General features: G+C 44.9%; 2 long non-coding RNA genes across 3 annotated transcripts in view; one reads left to right on the top strand and one right to left on the bottom strand.

Annotated features, from left to right (window-relative positions):
• Positions 1–2,497: 2,497 nt before the first annotated feature.
• The window catches only part of LOC124228242 (uncharacterized), a 98,113-nt gene continuing 74,608 nt past the window's right edge, over positions 2,498–26,002 (top strand). Inside the window, exon 1 of one of the 2 annotated variants that reach the window (XR_006885669.1) lies at positions 2,498–2,602. This is a non-coding gene — a long non-coding RNA (uncharacterized LOC124228242). Of the gene's footprint in view, positions 2,603–24,923; positions 25,010–26,002 lie in introns of those variants that run through there. The other variant, XR_006885668.1, reaches the window with a different exon arrangement.
• Positions 8,946–11,379, bottom strand: LOC124228243 (uncharacterized). The gene is made up of 3 exons (XR_006885670.1): positions 11,182–11,379; positions 10,688–10,791; positions 8,946–9,134 (listed from the first exon to the last, which is right to left on the bottom strand). It is a non-coding gene; the product is annotated as an uncharacterized LOC124228243 (long non-coding RNA).

Genomic DNA, 26,002 nt, shown 5'->3' with positions numbered 1-26,002 from the left:
TAAAAATTGCTATCACAGTGCTTGGCACACGTGCGTGCTCAATAAATAGTAGAGACATACCTACTCAATAAATAGTAGAGACATACATACCAATAGCTGAGAAATACCCATGTTTTTTTATTAGCCTTGCTCTGCAGCAGCTGGGTAAAATTGGTCTTAAGAATATTGTTAGAGAATACCAAGGACCTCTATGAGCACTGGGGGAATTGGGCAGAAACCCCCAGTGTTCTAGGATAAGCAAAAATAGCAGTGATGATGGGTGTGGTTCTGCTTCAGGACCAAGGACAGTTCCCGACTTGCTCCCTTCCCCCTCACTGGGGACTCTGTGGCTGTAGGGTCTCTGGATGAAGTGTTCTACCTCAGGGCTTCCCTGTTCTGTACTTGCTACAATCTCCTGACCTCTCTGCCCTTGCCTATGCCATTCCTCCCATCTGAAATGCTTCTCTTTCCTCTCTTATGAAATATTTCTAATATAGCAAGAAGCATGGGGAATGTAATAATCACCTTTGCACACACCATTCCAATTTACTACATGTTGACACTTTGTCACAATTGCTTCTGATATTTTGCTTTTTTTAAACGAAACTTGGCAGAGGCTGTTGAAGCTCCCTTATGGCCCTCTCCATCACATACCTCTCCTTTCGGCCCAGAGCTGACTGCTGTTCTGAGGCTGGTGTGTGGCCTTCTGTATCTTCCTGCTTTTTCCACCACCAGTTCCCTTCCACTCATCTGAGTCCCCTACATTTTTTAAGAGCTGTATCAGAGCCCCACTCCTCCAGCTCGTGACAACATTTCTTCCAGAGCGTTGTTGCACTCAATTTTGTAGAGTTTTCTAGGATCTATAATTCTAATCATTTATCAAACATATGCTGAATAGCCGCTAATTTGAGGCAGCACTCTTCTATTTCCTAGGGTGGCAAAAATAAGTTCCACATGGTCTGTTTTCCTGAGAACTTACAGAACATGGCATGGGGCTTAATATTATCCAGCAGTGAGAAGGAAAGTCTGTTGGGAGAGGGTTCCATCTTCAGAAGTCTGCCACAGCTTTCACACAGGTATTAGCTCTCACATAATCCCTCTGGGCTTTGAGACTGGAAGATGGGAGGCAGCATGAGAATAGGAAGCAAGACAGAAGTACCTGTGACATGACAGGATCTGTGCAGGGCTCTTAAATATATCCTCTCATTTAATGTTCCACCAACCAAGGAAATGAGTGTTCCTACCTTCCTTTAGTTGATATCAACTCAAGCCACGGAGAGCCACCAAACCTGGTGGGAAGGGCAGTTCATATTTGAACTGGGGCTCTCTACTGCCAATGTCTGTTTTTATCTGGCTCCCTTTTTAGACTATGAACAACTTGAGACAGAAACTGAGCCTAATTCATCTCTGATTCCCAGGCCCAGCACTGTCCCTTAGCAGATATTTAATTTACGAAAGTTTATGCTGCGATTGACCTCTGGGGTACAAAGGAAACAAGGACACAAGGGCCCTGCCCCTGGGGAGCTTACCATCTAGATGAGATGGCAGGCTTTGGTAATGGATCCAGGAAAGTAGTCTATCAATGCCTATCACATGGGCATTCCTACTCTAATGGGAGATGGGATTATCTTCTCTTTGTTGGTCTTGCCATTTAAATACATCAATCCAAAACACCCAGGGACACAGCATTCCCTCAGAACCTCTGCATTGTTCAGCCAGGCTTGCTTTCTTCTCACAAGGTCTGATATTCCTGGCTGCATCCCTGGTTTCTCTATCTACTCCTTGCTATGTCACATTTCAGCCTTTGGACTCAAACTTGCCACACAAGTTCTCTACTTTCTCATCTCCCTTTGGTGTCTCTTGCTGTCTTGATGAAAATCTCTTCCAACCTATGACACCCTATCAGCTGAACCAAACCCCACTCCCTGGTTCTCCTTATTCTTTGTCTTCACTACCTCCAAGTTCAGCAGGATGTGGCTTCACATATGCACTATTCTTTAATGCCTCTTCCTGAAACCCATAGCTTCTCCAAAACAGAGTCTGGGGCAGGGACTCTTAATCTCTGAGTGGTATGGACACCTTCCCAGACTGGTGAAGCCTATGACCCCTCCTCAAAGGAAACTAGCTATATTGAGATACAGTTATCAATCTTTCTCTCTCTTTATCTATATATACTGTATATAGATAACTGTATTCATTATCTATTGCTGAGCAACAAACTTAGCATATTAAAGCAATAGATATTTATTATCCCACAGTTTCTGTGGGTCAGGAATCTGGCATGGGTGCTCTGGCTCAGAGTCTCTCATGAGGCTGCAATCCAGGCATTGGCCAGTGTTGTAGTCATTTTAAGTGGGGATGGATCTGCTTTCCAAGCTCACTCACATGATTGTTGGCAGGATTTGGTTTCTCATGGGTTTCTCATGAGGGCCTTAGTTCCTTCCTGATTGTTGACCATAGGCTGCCCTCAGTTTCTCTCCCCAGAGCAGCTCACAACATGGCGGCTGGCTTCATCAGAGCAAGTAAGTGAGAGGGAATGAGAGCAAGACAGAAGATACAATCTTTTATAATCTCATCTTGTACGTGACAATTCCTCAGTCTCGCCGTACTCTATTCATTAAAAGTAAGTCACTAGTTTCAGCTCACACTCATGGGAGAGGATTATACATGGCGTGAATTCCAGGAGGTGGGATCATTTCGGTAGCCTGACTATACATGTACTGTATGTGCTTATTGATGGAGGCATTAAATAAGATCTAAAAGGTACAGTAACTAAAGTAACTTTGAAGTAGATGGGAATATCTGCAACATCTGATGTATGAAATGAAATTATCTGTGATTTTTGTGGATGATAAAATTACAGATACTGCTAATATACTGGGGTTTGTTACCTACATTTACAAGTGATGAAAATGCTAAATTTCAGTTAGAAGTGAGTGAAAATAAATCTGCATTTTTTTCCTCATCTAAATTCAAAGACCCCCCAGAAGTCTGCCCTCTGATCCTTGTTCATGGACCCAAGTTAAGAACCCTGGCTCGAGAGATGGAAGGCAGCCAGGGATGGCTTATTGGCTGATCACATATGATGTGGATCACCTACTCTAAGCGATTCAGCCTTCTTGGAGATAAAGGTATCCCAATCAAGAGGGTTTACAATGTGGCCAGAAGTTAGTGGGGCCACTATTGTCCAGGTTGTGGTTCTCAGCCTTGCATGTTCATAAAATTATTATTTTTTATACATCCTATGGTGATCAGGATTTAAGATTAGACTCATATTATCAGATTCATAACAGGTTGATGTACAATGCACATTTTACTCAATCACTAAAGCATTTAATCATTTATATAGGCTTCTATTCTTTCAGCACACATTGGTAAGCACATACTTATTGACCATTACTGTTTGCCAGGAACAGAGACATATGCTAGGCCCAGTGGTAGTGTCCAAGTAGTGGTTAAAGACATAATTTATGACCTCCAGGAGCTCATGGTTATTCACAGTGGTTCTTGACTTCCCTTTTCACCCATGGTGCACGCATGATTATGACGTTTACTCTAGGGAGAAACTTCCTCTTTTCCAACCATTCCTGCTCTAACCCACTTCCATATAGAAACTTCTACAATCTCAGAAGAACTGGAGAGGAAGCTTCTGCACTGGCTTGCTCCTCCCCAAGGAGGTTCCCCAAAGAATGGCTCTTCTGGTTGGTGAGGCTGGGATCAGGGCTCCTGCTGGCACTGCCATAACATTTATTGGTGCTCTCTCTTTAGAGTCACATGTGTTTTCTTGGCTTCTACCTTTGCCATAAAGTCAGCCCACTAGAGCAGGCCTCACTGTGAGTCAGGGTGATAGAGGAGTATGAGGGGTTGGGGGGGGAGAGGGGAGGGAGGAAGGAGGCCTGAAGTTTTATAGCTGCAATTATAAGTAAGTGATTCCTTCAGAAGAGGAAGGAGCAGGAAGCCTGTTCTGGACTCAATTCTAAGCCATGTTCTCTAATCTGTCTTTACCACCCTAGGAAAACAGTTCATCTCTATCTATCTAACTTCTAGGTCTGTGGCTCAGTTGGAGCGGAGAGAGATGTAATTATCACCAAACATTTACATTCTTTCATGGCCATATCCATGGTGACATGCCATTCACCATGCCCTAGCCACAACTGATACTTTTTCTCTCATGCAAGAATGTCATTATTAAGGCCATAATTCATTTTAATGGGTCTTCATTCAATAAACATTGATTAAGCATTTATTATGTGCCAAGCAATGGGCAAGATGCTGGTAATTGAGGCAAGAATAAGACAGACAAGTTCCTGCTCTCATGGAGCTTGCATTCTGGAGGATAGAGACAGGTAACAAACAAGAAGCCAAATATGGACAAGATCCTGGAAAATGCTTTATAAGAAATAGCAGCAGACTGGAGAGAAGATAACCTGGAGGCACTCATGTTTGACAGGGCTGCCAGGGAAGGCGTCTCTGAGAAGGAGGCATTGGGCTGAGACGCACATGATAAAAAGGAGCTTGGCAGGTGAAAGTTGGCCAGAGAACCCTTCATGCAGAGAGAATTGCAGGGCTTTGAGGCCTGGCATGTCTAAAGAAAGGAAGAAGTTTGCATATCTTTACTTAATTGTGTTCAAAGAAAACTGCACGTGATACTATGGGTTTAATGTAAAGTGGTATGAATGAATACACAACTACTAAAATAATTTTTCTTTCCATGTGTTTACCTTAATCATTTTGCCAACCACACTTTGGGAAAACTAATCACTTCTTTTAGACCCATACCAGAGAACTCAGAATAACTTTAGAGACTTCAATATCTGCCAGCCTCAGCATCTGTCCTTCTAGAACAGGGCTGGATAACTACCACCCTGGTTTTCCTTTTATTCTAGACTGTACAGATACCTTTTCTAGGTTGATTCACTTTATTTTCAGATGGATATACCTGAGCCTTTTAAACAATTCTTTCATATGGTTATTCCTTCATACAAGCTCATCCAAAGAGATTTCTGACTTCTATAAGGCTCTTGCTTTCTTTTTGTTCTTGGTCAGATCCTTAACCCTTGAGAACCTCTAAAATATTAAGAATTCACCATTATGTAGGGCTTTTATTAAAATTCATTTCTCTGGGTGTTTGTAAGTTTCCACCCAGCCAGCCAGCTGCAGCGGAATTTATCTCCCCGCTTCTTGCTGCTGCTTAGTCAAGCCTCACTCCATCCAGCTGGCAGATCTTTCTGCCTCCCTCTCCGCCAGCCCCTCTTTGGCCTCAAATGCTAATTGAAGGGCTCAGAAAGAGAGCCCCTAAAAAGGGGGCTTCCCAGTGGGCATCAGGGAATCATTGGCAGAATCCCTGTTCAGACAGGCTGAGACAGGTCCTTTCCACCATCTGATGAGTCATGACTCTGACTGAGTGGATGGTCACCCAGACAGATAATGTGTTAGTCTCTTTCCTCTGCCCGCCCCTGAACATTGAAATAGCCTACAGCTCCCTCCATCTGGGCACATTGGAGGCATTTGACCCAAATCTATGAGAAATTTCGATCACTGAGGAGGGGAGAAAAGCCCTGCTTTTTAGAAGGTTGAGCTGAAGTTTAAATATTGTGACAGATACACTCAAGATAGGTTTGCCATCCTGGCCAGCAACCTAAGTGATGCCTTGCTGACTCAGGTCCATCTTTTCCACAAATATAAATGCTCTATTTCTCATCTGAATGTATTCTCATCGTTACAATCTCATTTCATTTGTCAGGGAACAATGCAGAGCAAATGAGGGCTACTTCCTACATGGCCAAGAATAATAACAGCTTCTGTGAGTTAGACACCCACTCTCCGAGGCACTTGGCGGCCGTGATCTCATTTACTTCTTAGATCTTCTAATATTCCTATTGCTAGCTCTGTGATACAGACCTTGAGACTGAGCTTCAGGAGTTTCAACAGTCTCCCCAGGTTCTCATGGGTAGGAAAGGCTGAAGTTGAGTTTAGAATCAGGTGATCGTTTATCATTCAAACCAGGGCAATTCTGAGAGTGAAAGGGCAGACTGTTAGGAATTTGGCCCGGTAACATATGTAAATGTGGAATGTCCTAGCAAGCCAGAATATATAGATGCCTGAGTTTTGAAGCTGTCTTTTTGGCTCCAAAGCCCAGCTCTTTCCCGCTCATCCTTTTGATCCCCAGGAAGGTAACAGGAGAAATTTGAATTCATCTCCCTCCTCCTTTTGAAATGCTTTTGCTTGCTGATTCCTTCCCCTCTCTTGCTATCCTCAGATAGTGGAATGAAGTTTGGACTCTGTGCTTTTTTCTTGCAGGGAAAGAGTCACCCTGAGCTAACATGTTGCCAATCTTCCTCTTTTTTTTTTTTCCTCCCCAAAGCCCCAGTGCGTGGTTGTGTATTCTAGCTATAAGTCAGTCTAGTTCTTCTTTGTGAGCTGCTGCCACGGCATGGCAACAGACAGGTGGTGTGGTTCCATGACTGGGAAACGAACCTGGGCTGCCGAAGTGGTGAGAGAGCTAAACTTTAACTACTAGGCCATCAGGGTTGGCTTGTGGACTCTGTGCTTTTAAGAAGCCCCATGGGTGGCTCTGATGTGCTGCCAGTATGGGAACTCCTACATTCGATGCTATGGTCTTTGAGAACAGAGAGTCACTCTTGTTCACCTTGGTATCTTAATTGCTGACATAGAGGCATTCAGGAGGTGCTTAATATGTGTTTGTTCAATGAATGAATGAATCACTGAATGAATGAAATTATGTACAGAGGCAAGCGGGGATGAGTGTCACTGTGTGTCTGGGCAATATAAATTAGTTTTGGTCGTCCAACATAGAAAGAGAAATGAGAAAGAGGCAAACAATGGGTGCATCTGCCAGGCTAAGCTTCGATTTCATCATTAAAGTGGAGCCACTAAATGTTCTGAGCGTGAACGTGCCATGATCCAGTTTGCATTTTGGAAAGTACACTCTTGTGGTTGTGTTCCAGATTAAGCCCGCAAGAAACTGGACACTGAAGGTGTTTATAACATGTTTTCAAAAGGGCTGCTGAGTGCCCAGCATAACATAACCTTTTACATATTTGAGAAATCTCCAAGCTGGGGCTAGCCCCAGTCCTGCTCAGCGTTGCCTCTGGACACACCCTCCGGACAGTAATGGGTCATCTCAGTGGGGCACCTAAGAGCCATTCTTTCCAGGCAATGTTTTCTCCCCTGTTTGTTCACTGGCTTCTCCCCGAGTATCGGTAGTTCTACTGTATGGGTGGCTGCGTGAGTGGGAGGCACCCAGCCGGATTCAGGAAAATGAGGAGCAGTCTTTTTGGCTAGAGCAGATCCCTTCACTGGGCTGTTTTCTCTTATCATTTGCTCTCCATGACCTCCATGCTGTTGAAGGGCCTGCACACACTGGTTGTTGCATGATGGGATTTCAGATACAGCTGTTCGTTTTTTCCCCAAGTGGGGCTGTGGTTATTCTTGCTCCACTGGGGCAGCCCAGGGGACCTTGCTGTTTGCAACTCTATGTCCTGGAGCTTCCCGCAAAGCTTTGCTCTGTCTGGCCTGCAGGCCGCAAGGCTGTGTGAGATGAAAGACACTGTTCACACTTATGGCGACTGGAATGCTCTCTACATAAACCAGACGATGTGGAGACCAATTCATAAGTACTTCACAGTCCGATGATGAATGGTGGGTCGCTGCTATTGACTCTTTAATTGGCTTCCCTCCAGGGACGGGCTTCTTCTAAGATAGTCCTTGAAGCAGCCTGGGGTGGTGGTGTCCAGGCCCAGCACTCACGATGCCTGACACATGCTCCTCCCTCTCTGGCCAGAGCCTGTGTCCTGTCCCTGCCTTCATCCCCCACTTATCCAGATCCTGTCCTCTGTTCTAGCACCATCCACTGCCCTGATGCCTTCTCCTACCACCCCAGTCCTCACCTCATCCATCTTGCTGAATTCTGACTCATGCACAGTCTTTATCTTTCTATGTTCATTCCATTAGCATTTACGCACTATTTGCCAGGCCTTTCCCTGAGCATTTCATAGGAATACTATAATTTAATCCTCAAGCTTTGTCAGCACTTATGACAGACTTCTGCTTGTATCTTTGGGTCCAGAATGAATCACACACACTCCTAGCTCCAGGGCTAAGAACTCTGAGATTCGGCTTCCCAGCTCCCACGCGGAGGTGACAGTGGGGAAGGAGTGGGGAGAGGCTACGAAGAAGTCAGTCAACAGTGTTTGCTCCTCAGCTACCACTGTCAACTCCATTTGGCAGATTAGGAAGTTGTGTCACACGGAAGATAAGTAACTTGCTCCGGATCACTCAGCTAGAAGTGATGGAGATGTGGTTAAAACCTCAGGTTGACAACTCCTGAGTCTGTTCTGTAATGGCCAGTCCTCCTGTGGAGACTGTCACAGGGAGAGGAAGAAGTCGGTGGATTCATGATATGATAAGATGTAGAATGGTTAAATGGTGGTCGGTAGTCTCAGAGAGAGAGTGGAATCAAGGACAAGTCTAGGATTCTGCCTGAAGTAGGATATATGAGAGCAAAACTTGGAAATGTAAATAATAAAATCAAATTTTTGAGGGACATCCATGTGTACCTCTCTTTACATATTGGTTCTAATTCTGATAACTAGTTTGTATCATCTTCCTTTAAAAAGTGAAGAATTTGAGGCTCACAGAAGTTATATGATTTGTCCAAAGTCCCAAGGATGGTAAATAAAGATAACAGCTGGACATCAGCTGGGTCTGCGTGGCTTCAGAGTCCCATCGGTGACTTGACATTTCTCCACGCTTCCTCCTTACAAGGAAAAATGAGAACAGGAGGCACTGGCCGGCTTCTGTGAATCGCGTGTTGTTGGAATTCCTGTCCTTCCTCGACCCAGATTTGTAAACAGAGGCTTTGCAAGCCAAAATACACAGAGGCAGATGCAAAGAAGCAATCTGACCAGGAGAAAGTCGCATGTGTCCTGGTGGTATGAGTCCGCCTGAAGCATGTGTCCCCAAGGACTCCCGCTGTCTGCATGGCCTTGGGGCCGGCAGTCTGCAGATGGCCGCAGAGTAGCTGTGGGCTGTCCGGCTGCACCCTGGGCGGTCCAGCGGGAGGGGGGTGCTGAAGGGGCAGGATGGCCAGCCAACGGAGCTTACTTTCCTTCTTCCAGGCTCGTTGATGAGTCCTTTTAAAGGGAAGAGGGAGAAAATAAGAAAAGGTATTTGTCATGGTAACCAGAACATCCCACTTTAATAACAGCTATCCTTTACTCATTCATGCAAAAGTATTGATCGAGCCCCTGCCATGCAACAGGCTCTGCGGTCAGTACCGAGGACGCAGCAAGGATTAAAGCAGAATCCTTACTCTCAGGGAGCTTACAGATTATTGGATCGAGACAGACAATTCAGAAAGGTGCATATAAATGCGTAATATGTGCTGAAGAGTAAGAAGTGGCGCAGGGTGAGGGAGAAAGAATGAGAGGTGGGGGAGTGCTCCTTTTAGCAAGGGTGTCAGGGAAGACTTCTCTGACAAAGTGACATTAGAGCAGACACATGAATCCAGCAAAAGAGTAGTCTGAGCAGGATGGTCTCCAGAAAAGGGATGGTCTCGTCTAGGGCTAGGATGGTCTCCAGAAAAGGGAGTAGTGAGTTCAAAGGCCCTGAGACAGGAGTAGGAGCCCAGCCACCTGGGGTGAGAGGAGAACATGGTGACGGAGGGTCTGGAGGCTGTGCTGTGGGAAGAGATGGAGGAGCCAGGTGTTCAGGGCAGGAAAGAGAGGATGTGCAAGGTACGGTGCAGCTTCCTTCACATAAAGTGTTCCAATCTGGAAGAAAGGTATGATTTTTTTCTGAGTGATGTCGGAAATTGGGACAAAAGACCAGTTGGTGGAAATCACTGGAGGCTGATTTCAGTTGCATAGGATTTGGGCATTGGCACAATGCCCAAAGCGTCAGCTCTGGAGATAAGAGACACACGTTAACTAATTCATTTCAATATGGAGATACAGAAATGAGTGGGTGTCGCTGAGTTCCAATAGAACTTATTTATAGAAACAGAGGGCAGGCCTGGGCCTTGGTTTGCCAACTTCTGTTCTCAGGGACTGGACGGGTCAGTTCTTGCTGTGTGACAAGTCTCCCCAATACTTAGTGACTTCAGATCACAACCACTGTTTCTTGTTCAGGTTTCTGGGAGTAGCTGATGTAGCCTAGGTTTGCTGGAAAGGAAACGTGGGGGAAGTATGCACCACCTCTAGGGAGGAGGACTGGAAAGTCACATGGCAAAGGGCATGGTCGGGGGCAAGAAGAGGGGTGAAGAATTGGGACCAATAATTCAACCTGTAATAGGGATTGAACAAAATAACATATGCAAAGTGCCCAAGGGTATCTGGCATACGGTTGGTGCCTTGTAAATACTGGCTATTGTTATTACAGTAGTCCCTCCTTATTCATGGTTTCCCTTTCCGCAGCTTGGATTACCTGCAGTAACCAAGGTCCAAAAATATTAAATGGAAAATTCCAGAAGTAAACAATTCATAAGTTTTAAACTGCATGCCATTTTGAGTAGCGTGATGAGATCTTGCACGGTCCCGCTCTGTGCTGCCCAGGACATAAATCATCCTTTTCTCCAGCATATCCACACTGTATATGCTCCCTGTTGGTTAGTCGCTTACTAGCCGTCTCCGTTATCAGATCAACTGTCCAGTATCACAGTGCTGGTGTTCAAGTCACCCTTACTTACTTAACAATGGCCCCAAACCACAAGAGTAGTGATGCTGGCAATCCAGATACGACAAAGAAAAGCCGCAAAGTGCTTCCTTTAAGTGAAAAGGTGAAATTTCTTGACTGGAAAAGAGAAAGGAAAGAAAAAAATCATATGTTGCGGTGGCTAAGATCTATGGTAATTTTTGCTACAGTATATTGTTATAATTGTTCTGTTTGATTATTAGTTGTTGTGGCTAATCTCTTACTGTGCGTAATTTATAAATTAAACTTTATCATAGGTATGTGTGTATAGGAAAGACATAGTGTATATAGGGTTCAGTACTATGCATGGTTTCAGGCATCCACTGGTGGTCATGGAACATATCCCCCATGGATAAGGGGGACTACGGTGCTATTATTATTATTAATCATTATTCTTTATTTTGTACAAATCAGGGCTGGAGATTGAAGGCAGGGGTCCATTCTTTGGGCAGGCTGTTACAGACATCCTCAATGAGAAGTGTCACTTACCATTAGCACTTATGACAACAGGTGCAGGGAGTTGTCAGTGCCAGCAGCCTGCCAGTTGACAGAACAGTTTGTCCTTGGTGCTGGGAAGCTGCTTGTTCTGAGGATGCCCTGGAACCGGCTTGTCATTTCATCATCAGATGCTGCTCAGAAGACAGGCAAAGTGTTCCCGGAGCCCACGTGCAGGAGGGATGGCGAACTCAGAGCCTGGTTTGAAAGAAGAAATGAGTTGCTTGATTGGGGCTCAAATGCTGGACATTCTCAATTAGTGAGTATGTTTTTGGCACGTCTTAGAGGGAAGAAGCAAATGAAGAGAAAGCAAATTGGTCTTAGAGACTTATTTTAAAAGGTAATGGTTAACTTGCAACGTATGCCCTGGGCGCAACATCACTTTCATCCGAACTCCTTCGCTAGTGATTCCCACCTGTTCTCTATGGACCGTTTGCATCAGAATCACCTGGGCCATTAGCAACACATACTCCTTTTTGGGGCCTAACCCTCAGAGATTCTGATTTGGTAGGATGAGGGGGGACATTCTGGTTTTAAAAGCTTCTGGTGCTCACGATGAGCAGTCTAATGAAAGCAGCACTAGTCTACCCATTTGTGCATTCATATATATTCCCATTATTGCACAGAAGCTGGGTTTCCCCTCACAGCTCATCAGAACTGGAGAGTTCTGGATTCTGACCTCTTAAGGAGCAAAGGCCATGTCTTATTCATCCTTGCATCTTGGGCATGGTGCCCTGGACGAATGTGATGTTGAGTCCAGCATTTACGAGGCCCTCATTGTATAGGACAGGAGACAGAGGCCCAGGGAGACTGAGTGACTCACCCCAGGGTGTGCCGCTGATACATCCCCCACTCTGTTCCCCCTGCCCCTAGGGGTCCGGCTCTTCCAAGCTCCTTCTTGTGGAGGGAACTCCCATGTATGAAATACTTCTGACATGTTAGGCCTTGTGCTAGGTGATCTAAACATGTCATTTCATTTTCTTCTTTAAGAAATAAAACCTGTTAAATTAGCATTATTAGCTCCATTTTATAGATGAGACGATGTGCTGAAAGTCACACAGCTAATGAGGGGAGGAAGTAGAAGTTGAATCGAAGTTTGTCTGGTGGATGTAGTGGTTGAAAGGGAGCTTGATATGCTGGGGTCCTGATATTCTGATTCTTTTTTTTTTTTTTAAAGATTTAAAAATTTTTGTTTTCCTTTTTCTCCCCAAAGCCTCCCGGTACAAAGTTGTGTATTCTTAGTTGTGGGTCCTTCTAGTTGTGGCATGTGGGACGCTGCCTCAGCGTGGTTTGATGAGCAGTGCCATGTCTGCGCCCGGGATTCGAACCGACGAAACACTGGGCTGCCTGCAGTGGAGCGCTCGAACTTAACCACTCGGCCATGGGGCCAGCACCCCAATATCCTGATTCTTGACCTGGATGCAGGTCACTTGGAACAGAGGGTTCAGGTGTGAAAACTGATCACTGTCCTTGAGGCTTTGTGTGCTCTTCCATATCGGTACTCTTCACTGACTAGGCAGGAAACCCAGTCCAGGTGTGTCTGGGTTGCAACGTCATGCTCTTCCATTACACCCTGCTGTCTCCCAAGATGAGAGCTTGGGTCCTACCCAACCTTCATGTGGGGCATTCCCATGTGAAGAAACAGAGTGTGTGAAAGGGGGGCCTGAGTTAGAAACCAGGTCTTTTTCTTTCTTGACCAATAATCTTCTTTTCTTCTACATCAACCACCTCTGGGGAGGTGCCAGCAGATGCCTGAATGGGACTTTTCCTGGGATTACTGAGTCGAAGGGCAAACGTGTCCTCCCAGAGCCCATTTTACACAAGACTGAGGAGCTTTCCTTATTGTTGACACCTACATCCCTACGTCCCCAATTCCAGGTTGTTGTTTTCTTTAAAAAATAGCTTTATCCGTGTATAGCTGACATATAATAAACTGCATATATTAAAGTGTCCAGTTTAAGTTTTCACATATGTACACATCCATGCAAACATCACCACAATCAAGATAATGAACATATCCACCACCTCCAAAGTTTTCTCATGTCCCTTAAGAATCCCTCCCTCCAGCCCCTCCCTACGTGCCCCCTCTACTCTCGCCTATCCTTAAGGCAACCAATACCTTCTTTCTATTGCTGTATATTAGTTTTCACCTCCTAGAAATTTCTATGAGTGGAGTTAATCTTTATCTACTTGTTGGTGTGTGTGGCTTCTTCTGACTAGCATAATTATTTTGAGATTCACCTCATGTCATAGCATATATCAATCATTCATTCCTTTTTGTTGCTGTGCGATAGTCCCTTATATAGATGTACTGCAATTTGTGTGTCACTTTACTTGTTGATGGACATGTGAGTTGTCTCCAATGTTTGGCTATCTGAGACAAAGCTGCTGTGAACATTCTTTACAAGTCTTTATTGGACATAGGCTTTCATTTGTCTTGTGAAAATACCTAGGAGTGGAATGGCTGGATAATATGGTAGATTTTAAGAAGCTTTAAGAAGCTGGCAAACTGTTTTCCAAAGTGGTTGTGCCATATTACATTTCCACCAGCATACAGCAGAGTTCCAGTTCCCCTGCATCATTGCCAACACTTGTTATGGTTGGTCTTTTTTGTTTTAGCCATTCTAACAGGTGTGTCGTGCAGACTTCTAAAGTTGTCTCTTTGTGTAGCTCTGTCCTGTCTGACTCTGGGTTCTGCGAGCCCTAGCCACATTGTTCTGCTAGACTCCCAGTTTCATCTCTTCAACTCAGCCTGTCTGCTGGGCTCTGATTGAGTTCCTCCTCCCTGTGAGGAGGCCTGGAAACCCTCTCAAGGCAGTAAGCTGGGCAATTGTAGGGCTCATCTGAGCTAGATCCCAGGTCTTTTGCCTCCTTGACCAGTATTCTTTACTTCCACCTGATCCCTCAAACATCACTGTCCTTCATTGCCTGCTGTCGAGTGTTTTGCAAACATGGTTTCATTGTCCACTTTTTGGTTGGTTCAGATGAGAAAGCAAATCCCATCCTTGTCACTCAATATGTCTGGAAGTCGAAGTCTCCCCTCCTTCCAGGGTTTTCAATTCTCTCTGGTCCTTTACAGAAGTGACTCCAATTTCTCTTTCACAGAGAGGTGTCAGTGACTTACAATAGCTTAAAGCCTTACTGTTTCAGAGTACTTTGTATGCAATGGGAGTTCAAAGTTTTACATCAAAGTGATGATGCTCTGAGGATGAAATTTAGACACCTTCCTGTGGGTATGGGGTAGTTATTTTGTTCTCCCAGGTATTCCTCCTCAATCTGGGTTATGAAAAAACAAAGCAAAACCACCAACAGCAAAATAAACAAAAAAACAAGAAGCATCTCATGAATTTCATGAAGTCAACTAACACTGATGACTCAATAAACTTTTATTGGGTACCACATTTTTCCAGGCGCTATATTAGGCAATGAGGATCGAAATATGCCTGTTTTCAATGAGTTCATGTTATACTTGGTAAAGATATTCATGAGCATTTATGGATTTTAAAATCTTATACATTTTAAGAAGTATAGGATTTGGGTAGGTATCAGAGTGGGTCCCAAGAGTGACAGCTGGGAAATCTTCTCCATGTAGTCATTCAGAGACTCAAATTGATGGTATCTATACCATCTATATCCCATGGCTCCTAAGATCACTTGGACCACTATCCCTGTCACCTGGAAATGAAAAGGGCATGGAGGAGAGTATCCAAGGGAGGTTCTTAGGGGCCAGATCAGGAAGTGGTGGGTAGCATATCTACTCAGTCCTATTGGCTAGAGCCTGGTCACATGACCACAATCAACCACAAGGAAGACTGGGAAATGTAGTCAATCTATGTGCCCAGGAAGAAGAGGTAATAGATTTTGGCAAACTGCTAACAGAATCTGTCACATTAAGGATTTCTCTAATATTAGTTTATAAAATCTATTTTTCTTCTAAGCTATTCATTACAGTGACTCTTACTTAGGACTTGATGAGAGGCTGAGGCTGTCATTTGCGTTTCCACAGTCATAGGCAGATAGAAGGCAAGTAGAATATGGAGTGCTGTCAAGCTGGGCCACAGAGGTGGGCATGCGGGGGCACGTCTGCTTCTTATCTTTTATAGCCATCTGGAATTAGCAGCTTGCCACAAAGGAACAAGAGGCTCCCTAGTGAGGTGGGCATGAAGCCACATCAGGGCAAAGAAGTGACAAAATCAGACCCCAGAGATGCAACGTCCCCAAATAAGCCCTACCCTTCAGTGTGACACAGGAACAACATCTATTTTGTTACCCCAAACCTGACTTTAGATCACCGTTAGGTCTTGTCTAACTGATTATGTTACAGAAGGGCTTTGGAGTCAGACAGACCCAGGTTTGAATCCCAGCTCCCCATTTCCTAAACTTGACAACGTAGGTTTCTTAACCTCTCTGTGCCATAGTATCCTTACCTGTAAAATGAAGCTGGCAAAATACCTGCTCATCATATTATAAAAGGGAATAAATGAGTTTATACTAGACACTTGGTACAGTGCCTGGCACATAATAAGTATCACTACATGATAGCAATTACTATTAGTAAAGCAGGAATCCTAATTCCCATCTCATAGAGTTGTGAGGATCAATGGGAGCACGTTACAGAGGCTGGTCACAGAGCAGGTGTTCAATAAGTGGTCATGACTATCATGGCAGCTTCACCAACCATGTACACCAACAAGAATGGGAGGTCTAAGACACCACAGAGGACACTCATAAGGGAGGACCCATAAATGGTGTTCACACATGGAAGGTAGGTAGCTGAGTCAAGGGGAGGAACAGAAAAGCTGGGTCCATTATTCAATACCAAAAAGAAGGGGTGAACTAAAGTGTCCCACAGTGAGAGCAATGCTGCTGGGGATTTTGGGGGAGTAGCATTTGGACAGAAGAGTTCAGCCATTTGATGGGAAGGAAGGAGAGAATATTCTGAATTGTAGGGATAATGACTATCTCTGTGTATGTGTGTGTGCAAAAAATAAAGCTCAATTCAGCAAGTATGATGCTCATGTGGAGTGTCCATCCTTGTTCTAGACCCCCTGAAGAAGGCAGAGAGAAGCATCATTCACTGGAGACCTGACCTACAGCCACACAAACCCTTCACAGAGCTCAGCATAGCAGTGTTTCCAAAGCACTTACCCAGATATTCTCCTGTTGAATCTTCTAGAGTCCCAAGGTTTGGCTATTAGCATCTCCACTTTACATACAAGGAAACAGAGGCTTGGAGATGTAAGATGCAAGATCAGCAATAAGTAGATGGTCAGTCAATACGGATATCAAAGCTCAGGCAAGAGAGATGTTGGCCGCTGTGCCAGTCTGACCCTCTCATGAGATCCAAAGAAGTGAGATGACTTGCTCAAGGTCAGCACAGGCAGAGGCAGAGTGTGGGCTAGAACGCAGGTCTCTTGACCCTAGTACATGGCTTTTCATTTATCACACCCATCATTCGAAACATGTATAGGATGCTGCCTCCTTCTGGAAGCCTTCCTGACCCCTCCATAGCCCAGAAAAGTTAAACATTTCTATAACATTGGAGCATCCTCCAAGTTCTTATTGTTATTCTTATTACACCCTATTGCCATGTAGTTCCCTTTCTACTAGGCAATGAGGGCGGGAACATTCTCTAGCACTGCCTCCCAGTATTTTCCACAGTGCTCAGGAATTGTAGGTGCTTAACAAATGTTGTTAAATGAAGGATTCAATGAATCCATGATCAACAGACTAGGTCAGCTGGATCTCAGAGGAGAAGAGGAACTTGGGTTCCGCTTTTAAGTGTGGGTCAGAGTTAGAGAGGCAGAGAAGAGATCAAGAGCAGTCCAGTGGAGACCACTTCAGGAGCAAAGACCAGAGACCAGCTGGGAGTTTTTATATCAGTGGCCTGGAGGAAGGCTTGGCTGCAGTGGTTTACATCTTAGGAAGCAGTTTGAAACAGGGCTGGAGAAGAAAGCAGGGAGTCAAGACATAGTCCCTTTGGGTCCCAGACTTGTCAGATAGCATCAGACTGTTCCTTTTGCATCTGTGGCTGCTGTTAATTAAGGCTTCCTCTTTGACTTGGAAGTAAGTCGCCATGCTGGTTCATGCCTGAGTCACTGCCAGTCTGGATTCCCTTCCGCAGTACTATTCTAGCAACCCTCACTCCCCAAGGCAGACACTTCAGCTGTCATTAGATGCTTATTAAGGGGAATGAGTCAGGGTGGTGGCTTAAGACACCGTGCCCCCTTCCTCTCCTCTCCCTGCCATGCTATTTCAAGCACACAAACTCACTAGGCTTTGTGGGGAGTGGAAAGAACATGGGTTCTGAGCTTCCAGACCTCCTGGCAAACCTCAGTTCTGCAGTTCACTTGCAATGTGACCTTGAATGGAGAGCTTATCCCCTCTGGGCTTCAGTTTCCTCCACATCATGCAGGGCTGTTGTGAGGATTGAATGGGGTGAAGCATAAAAGGCTTTGCACAAGATTTGGGGTTCGGTGGGTATGCAGGAAGTGCCAAGGGTGCCTGTGGTTTGAGGTTCATGTGCCCTGACTCTCCCCACATCAGGATGCAGACAACAGGGCCATTTTGATGTGGGTCTTCAGCAGGATCCTGGGAAACCATTCCCTCCTTCCTTCCTGGATGGCTATAGTGGGTCATCCTTCAAAATTCCTTCCTGTGGTTCTCTGGGTGGGAAGAACGCAGCTCAACTGCTCCCAAAACAGTAACCTTTCACAGCTTCCTGGGCAGCTGCCAGACCCCAGGGCTGGCAGGGCCACGTGAGCTGGTTTCTGCTTTGTGGATTTCACTGTGTTGTCCTGACCCAGAGTCTCAGGTTTTTCTTCATATCAACTCTTTGATGACAAGAACAGACACCAGAGCAGGCACCCTTTACCTAAATGTCCCTACTCAGGGTTGATGGGGCTGTTTGTGGAATTTGCTTTTGCTTTCTGACTTCTAGATGGGCTTTCAGACTCTGCTGAAGGACTCATCCATCCAGCGGCCCCCAACTCTTGTGTGGAGTCCCTGCTCTTCCTTCCTCACCCCATTCCTCACTCTAACACAGTCTTCCTGGGCACAAACATCTAGCTAGCATTTTCCTGGCTCAACATCCCACTCATCCCCAGCCTTGGCACACGCTGAGTGTGGGCTCTACTCTTTGTCAGTATCCCCCGCCCACGGTATTCAAACTGGCCTGTTTTGTGCCCCATCTGCTCAGGGTTCCTCTTCTAGCCTTGACTTCCCTGTGGTTAGGAGCTAATGGGCACATGCAAGCTATAAAGAACCGCTCTTATTTCCAAAAAATAGCTCTCAGGGAGGGATCTCAGGCACCAAAGTGAGAGTCATAAAACTTGCATTCCCAGCTCCACTACTCACCGATTTTGTAATCCTGGGCAAATCACTCAACCTCTCTGAGCCACAAGCGTTCATATTTGAAAGGGTGGGGCTAATGCTAATTGCCTCGTTTCCACCCCCCCTCCCCATTTACTGTGAGAATCAAATGAGATAATGTCTGTGAAAGTGCTCTGTAAACCAAAAGCTGTTATTATACAGAGGCGACCTATTATTATTAAGAACTGGTTTTCCCGATTCTTCCAGCTCCCCCTCCCTCCCCATCCCCCGTGCTGACTTGAGCCTGAGGCTCTGTGGAGGCGTACCTTTGAGGCCAGAACTTAGAAAAATTCTGCTCTGCTTACCAAGGGAGTCTTCTGAATTGCTCTGATTTAAGCAGGTGGAACCAACGGAGAAAGATAAAGGAGTCTGACACCAAAATCTTTCTTGGTTTGGCTTTTTAGTATACTAGTGAGAGCTAGCATGTTAAGCTCCATGCAGAACCCGCAGAAAGAAAAGTGGCCAGGCACCACCGCTGTCTCCACACAGGAGAGCCCAGTTCACCCAGGAGCCCTGGGGTTGCTTTCAGTGTGGATGTGCTTGGTAGACCTTGCTGCTCAGAGTCTTCCCAATGAAGCCACTTTCTGTGTCTCATTGCCATTCTCTTGTTGGGGTCACCACCATCTCATACAAGCCTCTGCCTCTGGGCTTGCCCCCCCTTAATCCATTCATGTACCCAGATGAGCTCTATGAAAGCCAATCTCTTCATATTACTTCTTGGCTTAAACCGGGCACTGTAGTCTCTTCTGCCCTCAAGGTAAAGTCTAATTGTACTTACATTGCTTGTGCTGAGCTTTCTAGCCTTACCATGACTTCTCACCCCCTCCTGCTTAACCCTCAAGTAATCCTGCTCACCCAGAACCTTGCTCTCCTTCCTGCCTCCTCTTCCTGTAGGGCTCAGCTCAGATATCACCCACTTATGAAGCTTAGCCTGACTACCCTACATAAAGTGGGGTGCCCTGCAATATGCTCCCACAGCATCTTGTTTTTCCCTACAGAAGCCTTTCCACCTTTGATCATCGTCACATGTTACGATCTGTCTCCACCAGGAAGCTGGGAGCTCCATTAGGCCAGTCTCCACCACTGTCTTGCTCATTCATTATAGCCACAGCACCTAGTCCAGGGCCCAGCAATGAATGAATGAATGGAATGTGTGAGTCAATATTCTAGACTTTGTCTCCGGGAGCTGGGGTGCTCAAAGGTCTTCATGGATAAACACAGATGAGCTCATTTTAGAGAAGAATTAATCCAATACCGAACAAAGTCTGCAATCCTTAATATTTTTTCTTCTAGACCTTTCTTTCAGCAGATGCCAACTGGTTAATATTGCCCAACATTTATTGAGTTTAATCTGTGCTGAGCATTTTACATGCGTCAGCTCCTTTAATCTTCACAACCACGCTCACAAGTGAGTGCTATTATCACTGTGCTGCAATGGATGAGACACCTGTGCTTCAGAGAAGTTAAATCATTTGCCCAAGGTCACCCGGCCAGCAAGTGAAGGAATATTCTTAAGCCTAAGTCCGTTTTCCTCTGAAACATGCTTTTAATCACTATACTTGGCTGCAAAGGTTTTGGTATCAGAAAGATGTAGATTTGAATTCCCAGGACTTACCAGCTGTGTTAATCTGGGTAAATTAATCTACCTCCCTGTACCCCATTCCTTATTAGAATGTTCTGTGAATTAAACACAACGGTGTTTGTAAAGTGCCTGGTTTTTAGTAGGTTCTCAACTTTACTATAAGTCAGTAAGTCAGAGATAGAGTTTAAATTTTAAAAATTCAGGCAATCCTAAAATTAGGACTGTAACATCCGTAAAGAATGGAGGAGGTCAGCATATAATTGAGCTTCTTGCATCGTGGGGAACTTAGCATTTCTTATGGCAGGTTAATTAATATGTCCTTCGACAATTGAGTCTGTGGGAAAGTGCTTTTGTACATTCAGCAGAAGTCTGCTGCCTTGTGGTCCTACTTGCTCGGGACCATTGGAGAAAGTCTAGTCACTGTGCCACAGGCATCTCCCCAGCCACTGAGAGCAGCTGCGCTGTCCCCATTCTTGCCCTGGAGTCTCACTTCTCTAGATAAGATGATCCCAGTCAGTCCCTCCACACTTTTCTCCCAGAACAAGGCTTAAAGGCGCATTATCCACCCAATTGCTAACCTAGAACCCGTGCTAGTCCTTGTCCACTTCCTTAATAAGTAGTAGTAAGACAAAGACCTAGCAACAGAGATGGCCACTGCAGCGTTGGTTCCACTTGTGAAAAACTTAATGTACCCACTTAAATATTCAATGATAGGGGATTGGTTGAATTGATTATAGCAGGTCCACAGTCCATATGAACAAGTACCAAGAAGCCATCAAGAATGACCAGAGGAATAAATGTTTATTGACCTGGAAATATGGTTATGATATATTGGCAAGTGTAAAAACAGGTTGTAAAATAGAATGTAATGGATGGTCGCCAATTTTGAACAGTGATAGTCACCTGTGTATAGAAGAAAATTTGAAAGTATGTAAAAAGAGTAAAAGTGTTTATCTCTGGGTCATGAGATTATGGGGGATTTTCTTCTTGTTCTAAATTTTCTATAGGGGGAGGAAGTATAGCTTAGTGGTTATGAAAATGGACTTCAGACTCAGACCCAGTTTTAGTCTATTTTCTGCCACTTGAGAGCTTCATCACCTTAGTTTCATAATTTGTAAAATAAAGAGACTAATAGTGCGTCCTCTTATTATTGTCGAGAAGACGATGAGACAGACTTTGTTTTTGGCGTGCTTACTATGTGCCAGGTGCTCTGCTCAGCAATTAACTTGCAAGTTCTCTATCATGATCTCCATTCTACAAATGAGGAAACAGGCTCAGGGAGACTAAGACACTGACCCTGGTCCTGCATAGACAGGGGTGATTACTGTCCCCATTTTTGGCCCTTTAGTTCTTTCAATGTCACTCAAGTTCGAATTAGTTCACCTGTCATCCACATCTCCCTGCTGACTCATTCTGGACCCACTTTGACTAAAAACCCCAGACATTTTCATACTGGTCGTGTCTCCTCTCTTCTCTACTTGTGCTTTTCTTTTTTTTTTGGACTTGAGTGAACTTATTATGAACAGACAGGTGAATGAGAAACCTGAGCATTCAAATCATACCATTAACTATGAGGAAGTCCAAGAATAGCCCTTGTAAGTTGGGAGTGAGAAGTTGCTGATCACACCTATTTCACACCACGGAACCCCAGGGGTAGTAAAAGGCGTGAGTTTTGCATTTTCCTTTTCAGCTTATCTGGAAAGAATGACTTCTGATGTGAGAGTGAGTAAGCAGAAAGGCCAGGACTGGTCCAGTGAGGATATCATTGGCCAGGGCTCCCAAGAACAGCTGAAGGACAGCAGTCATTGGAACTGAGTGTGAAACACAGCTGCAAGAGCAGGAGCTTGGCTGCCCGGCAGATCTGAGTTCCAATTCCTGCTTTGTCACTCACCAACTGCGTGGCCCTGAGCCCATTACTAAATCCTCTGAACTTTGTTTTCTCATCCTGAAAATGCAGCCGTGAGCACTTATTTTGTGGAGTTTTAGGAGGATCAGAATGAGATCATGGAAATGAAAGGTTCAGCCAGTGCTAGGACTAGTTTCAGTTAGCATCTTCTCTTCCCTGTGAGCTCTCTGCTCCCTCCCCAGCAATCTGGTAAATGTTGAGGGACAAGAGAAGCTGTGTACCAGAGGCCCCGTGACTGGAGTGGGAAGATCACACAGTACAGAATCTTAGGGCTGCTGGGTCAAACTGGCCCAATTCCATCCTTTATCCCTATGTTGACAAATTCATTAGTTTTCTTAAATTTCAAAATTGATGTGTATTTGTGGTGAATAAATTCAAACTGTACAGGAACATCTAGAGAAAACAGTAAAAATTCCTTTTGATCACCCTTCGATCCCATTCACCTCTCCAAAGAGAAACTATGGTGAAAATTGTACCTTTCTAGACATTTTACTAGGGATTTGAAACATGCCTATTGAGACATAGGGACTTCCTCCCCAATGCTATGAATGTTCTGTGAGTTGGGTGTTCACAAAACTTTCATGAGGGGAAGAAAAGGCTGGCTAAACAGAAGAATGGGTTCCGCTATCTTAGCTGTTTCTCCACAACTTTTCCATCCAGGATGCATGTTAACGAGTCTAGATGCCCACTGAATCTGGAAATGGTTGGGAAGCCTTTTGACACTGTAGATTTTCTGCACAGCCAACGCTTCCAGCCCTAGTGCGTGGGCGTCTGCTTTGGAGGATGTTACCCTAGACCAGATCTATCTCCTGAAGGACTTAGTCTCTTTGGCTAGAATGCTCCTTCCCCATCCAAGGGGCAATGGGACAGGCCCAGGCGGAAATATGTCTGGATGACAAATTGCATGAGTCAAATGTTACTTGTGAACATGACCAACATTATTTTAAAACATGTACTGTCTCCAGAGGAGGAAGGCAGTTGCTTCTGCTTTCTTTTTTTCTTTTGAGAGTGGGTGGAAGCCCTTCAGAGATGGAGTTGGACCTCACACTTTAAAGTGGTTAATATTTAAGGGGTGATATTGGCATTAATGTTCCTTTTGGATACTAAGTTTTGGAGAATGTTATTGATTGAGGTCAATCCAGTCTGGGGGGTGTTAGGGTACAATGAAAGCTACATGGATTTTCATTTTATAGATTCTTCCCCATCCACCTCCCCTGAGACGTTTTCTGTGGAGTGTGGTTATAACTAAAGGCAGGGGCACAGTGGCTTATGCTTAGTGGGCACCTAATTGCTGTAGATTGATTTACTCCAATTGTCTGCATTCTTACTGACCATTTATTTATTCATTTGCTCATTAATCAAAATGTATTCAGGTGATAGCCTTTGCCAGGCACTGTGCTATGTGCTGTGTTGTCACTGTGGGCACAAAAGAGGAAATAATCAATTGTCCTTAGAGCTGCAACAGGAACAGACGTTCAGTGAAGGGGATATTTGAGAAGGGTTTCAAACTAGGAATAGGAGTTTTCCAGGCAAATGTAGGGGAAGGGCATTTCATAGAAGGGAATCAGCATTAACCAATGCAGGAAATTTAGAATGAGGGGCAGGATCATGGGGGTGAGAGAAAGTCATGGCCCAGATTGATTGAATGGCTCAAGTTGTCCTATCTGGACAAAACCCCAAATATTCACTTGAGAAAGATCTCCTTCACTCTGTGAAGGCTGAGTTCCACTGAGCCACTGATTTAATCATGAAAGATTTATTCAACAACCACTCTGTGCTTTGTACTGTGCTGGGTGCTAGGAATATAATGCTGACAATTTTCTTTTGGCGATTTCCTAAAGACTCAGTAAACAGTATTAAAGTTTAACATGGCAAGGTCACCATTATCTTCAACCCATGACAAAGCATCTTTCAATTTAAGGGGCATCTATTGTGAGGCCTGCATTATTTTCCATGTTCTGTAGAATGTAAGGGAGAATTTGACACACTCTTTTACTACCTTCTCAAGATGCAAATCTAGATTCAGCGAGCCTTGTTGTTTCATCTATTGACAATATGTCAATATGATCAAACCCTGTCTTGTGACAGATAACTTATGAATGCCTCGTAGAAATCATAACCATGGCTCTGAATGCCATCACTCAGTTCAGTCCTTGTGTCCCATGAGAGAGAAATGACTTGCATGAGTTTACACAACAATTTTTATCAGACTGTATGGGAGAAACAAGGCAGCTGATGTCCAGGCTGAGACATTCTGATGCCTCAATCAATAAAATATCTCTGTCACGCAATCAGTCCACATTCACAATGATAATGGGATATGCCCCGAAGTCAGTGTTATTGCAATCCAATCTACCGACCACCCCCTGCCCCCACCTCCTCCTCAGCCACAAAGGTTAAAGGGCACTCATCTCAATTCTGAGCACCCTGCCTTTGCTCTCACTCACCTTGGCTGCGTGGTCTCTTGCCCACCTGTCAGCCTTCCAAAAAGACATACTTAACCTCCTTCTAGAATCTTCTTTGAACAGCCCTTTTATTTGTTACTCTAAGCGTCTTTTTGGTAGACAAAACCGCAAACCCAGATGGGCAATTAGGGATTAAGGGCAACAGTGGTTCGAGATTATTTCAGCTAATTGCTGTCCTGTGTGAACGATTGCATCATCTAGGACAGCTGGCCTGAGTAATCATCACTCTTTCAGCAGTAAGTTTTCACCTTCTGTGTAGAAGGGACTTCCAAGGCTATTTTGACTGGCGTATCTACAGAGTGGCAAATCTGGAAAGACGTTGTGGTTACCTCATTGGTTGTTGTGAAAATTAAGTAGGGCGGAGCCATCAAGATTTAGTTTAGATGTTTTTATTTTCTAGAACCTGTGTATTCCTGACCCTCACACCCAGCACCCTACACTGGACTCCACTCTTCTCGCTGTGGATGGCACATCGTCTGTGATGCCTTCATTTCTTTGGTACTGGTTTTGGAGGTAGAAAGGAGGTGATGTGTTTGTATATGGTTACCCAGAATGCTCTGCCAAACATTAGTTCTTTGCTGGCTGGGACACTGAGTTCTGGAACATCCTGTAGGGTCTAATTGGGCTTTTTGGGTACACTGAGTTATGTTCTCATTTATTCTAGTGCGACAAGGATTGCTACCTTGACTATCTAAGCCAAGGTGGGAGTGGTCCATGGGCCAGGGGGTGGGAGTGGGGGGTTAGAACACGAAATTAGATGTTCCTATATGTTGCTTTTAGAGTTCTTTGGAAATAAGGGATTGCAGCAGGCTTTTTTATTCTGTCTCAAACTGCCTAGTACAAACCCAGAGAAGAAGGAAGTTAATTTACATTCTTGCTTTCTTCTAAGGGCAAAAAAATCCGCCAGCCTGTTCCCAAGGGCTCGTTTTCCATCTCTGCTCAGCTCATCAGAGTGTATTGTGAGCCTGTACAAAGAGCTTGGGGGAGGAATGTTGTCCAGAGCTCACCTTTTGTGTCCCTGCCTTCTTTTATGTGACATGCGCTGCCTCCCTGCTAACGAGGGGCTCGGTCTCTGCTCTCCTGGCGGGGGCGTGTTGGTGGTGGACGCGCCTGCTGGGCCACACAGGGAAGCTGCAGGGGGTGTCCAAGTCCACATGTCCCGCATTCCAGGCGAATGTTTTTGACATTGAGCAATGGAATCACTCTGCCAGGTTTAGGTCTGTCCGATCGGAATGCAACCGAAAAGGAAAGTCCCGGAGTGATTCAAATACTCACCTCCCCACCACCCGCCTTCTTGTTTTTTTTATCCCTTTTTAATTCTCCGATGACATCCTCGGCCCAGCACTCTCACCGACCTCACTGCTCTTGTTGGAGCCGATAAGTGCAACTTCCCAAGAGATAGGAATGCAAATCGAATATTTTGTTGAGTCATGTGTACTCCGCAGCTCTTTCCCAAACATTGCATCAGACCCGTAATTGGCAGCTCCCAGG

This window comes from Equus quagga, chromosome 16 (assembly GCF_021613505.1).
Source record: "Equus quagga isolate Etosha38 chromosome 16, UCLA_HA_Equagga_1.0, whole genome shotgun sequence".
Taxonomy (NCBI): Eukaryota; Metazoa; Chordata; class Mammalia; order Perissodactyla; family Equidae; genus Equus; species Equus quagga.
The sequence above is the reverse complement of the archived record's forward strand: the minus strand, read 5'-3'. Positions and strand labels throughout refer to the sequence as shown.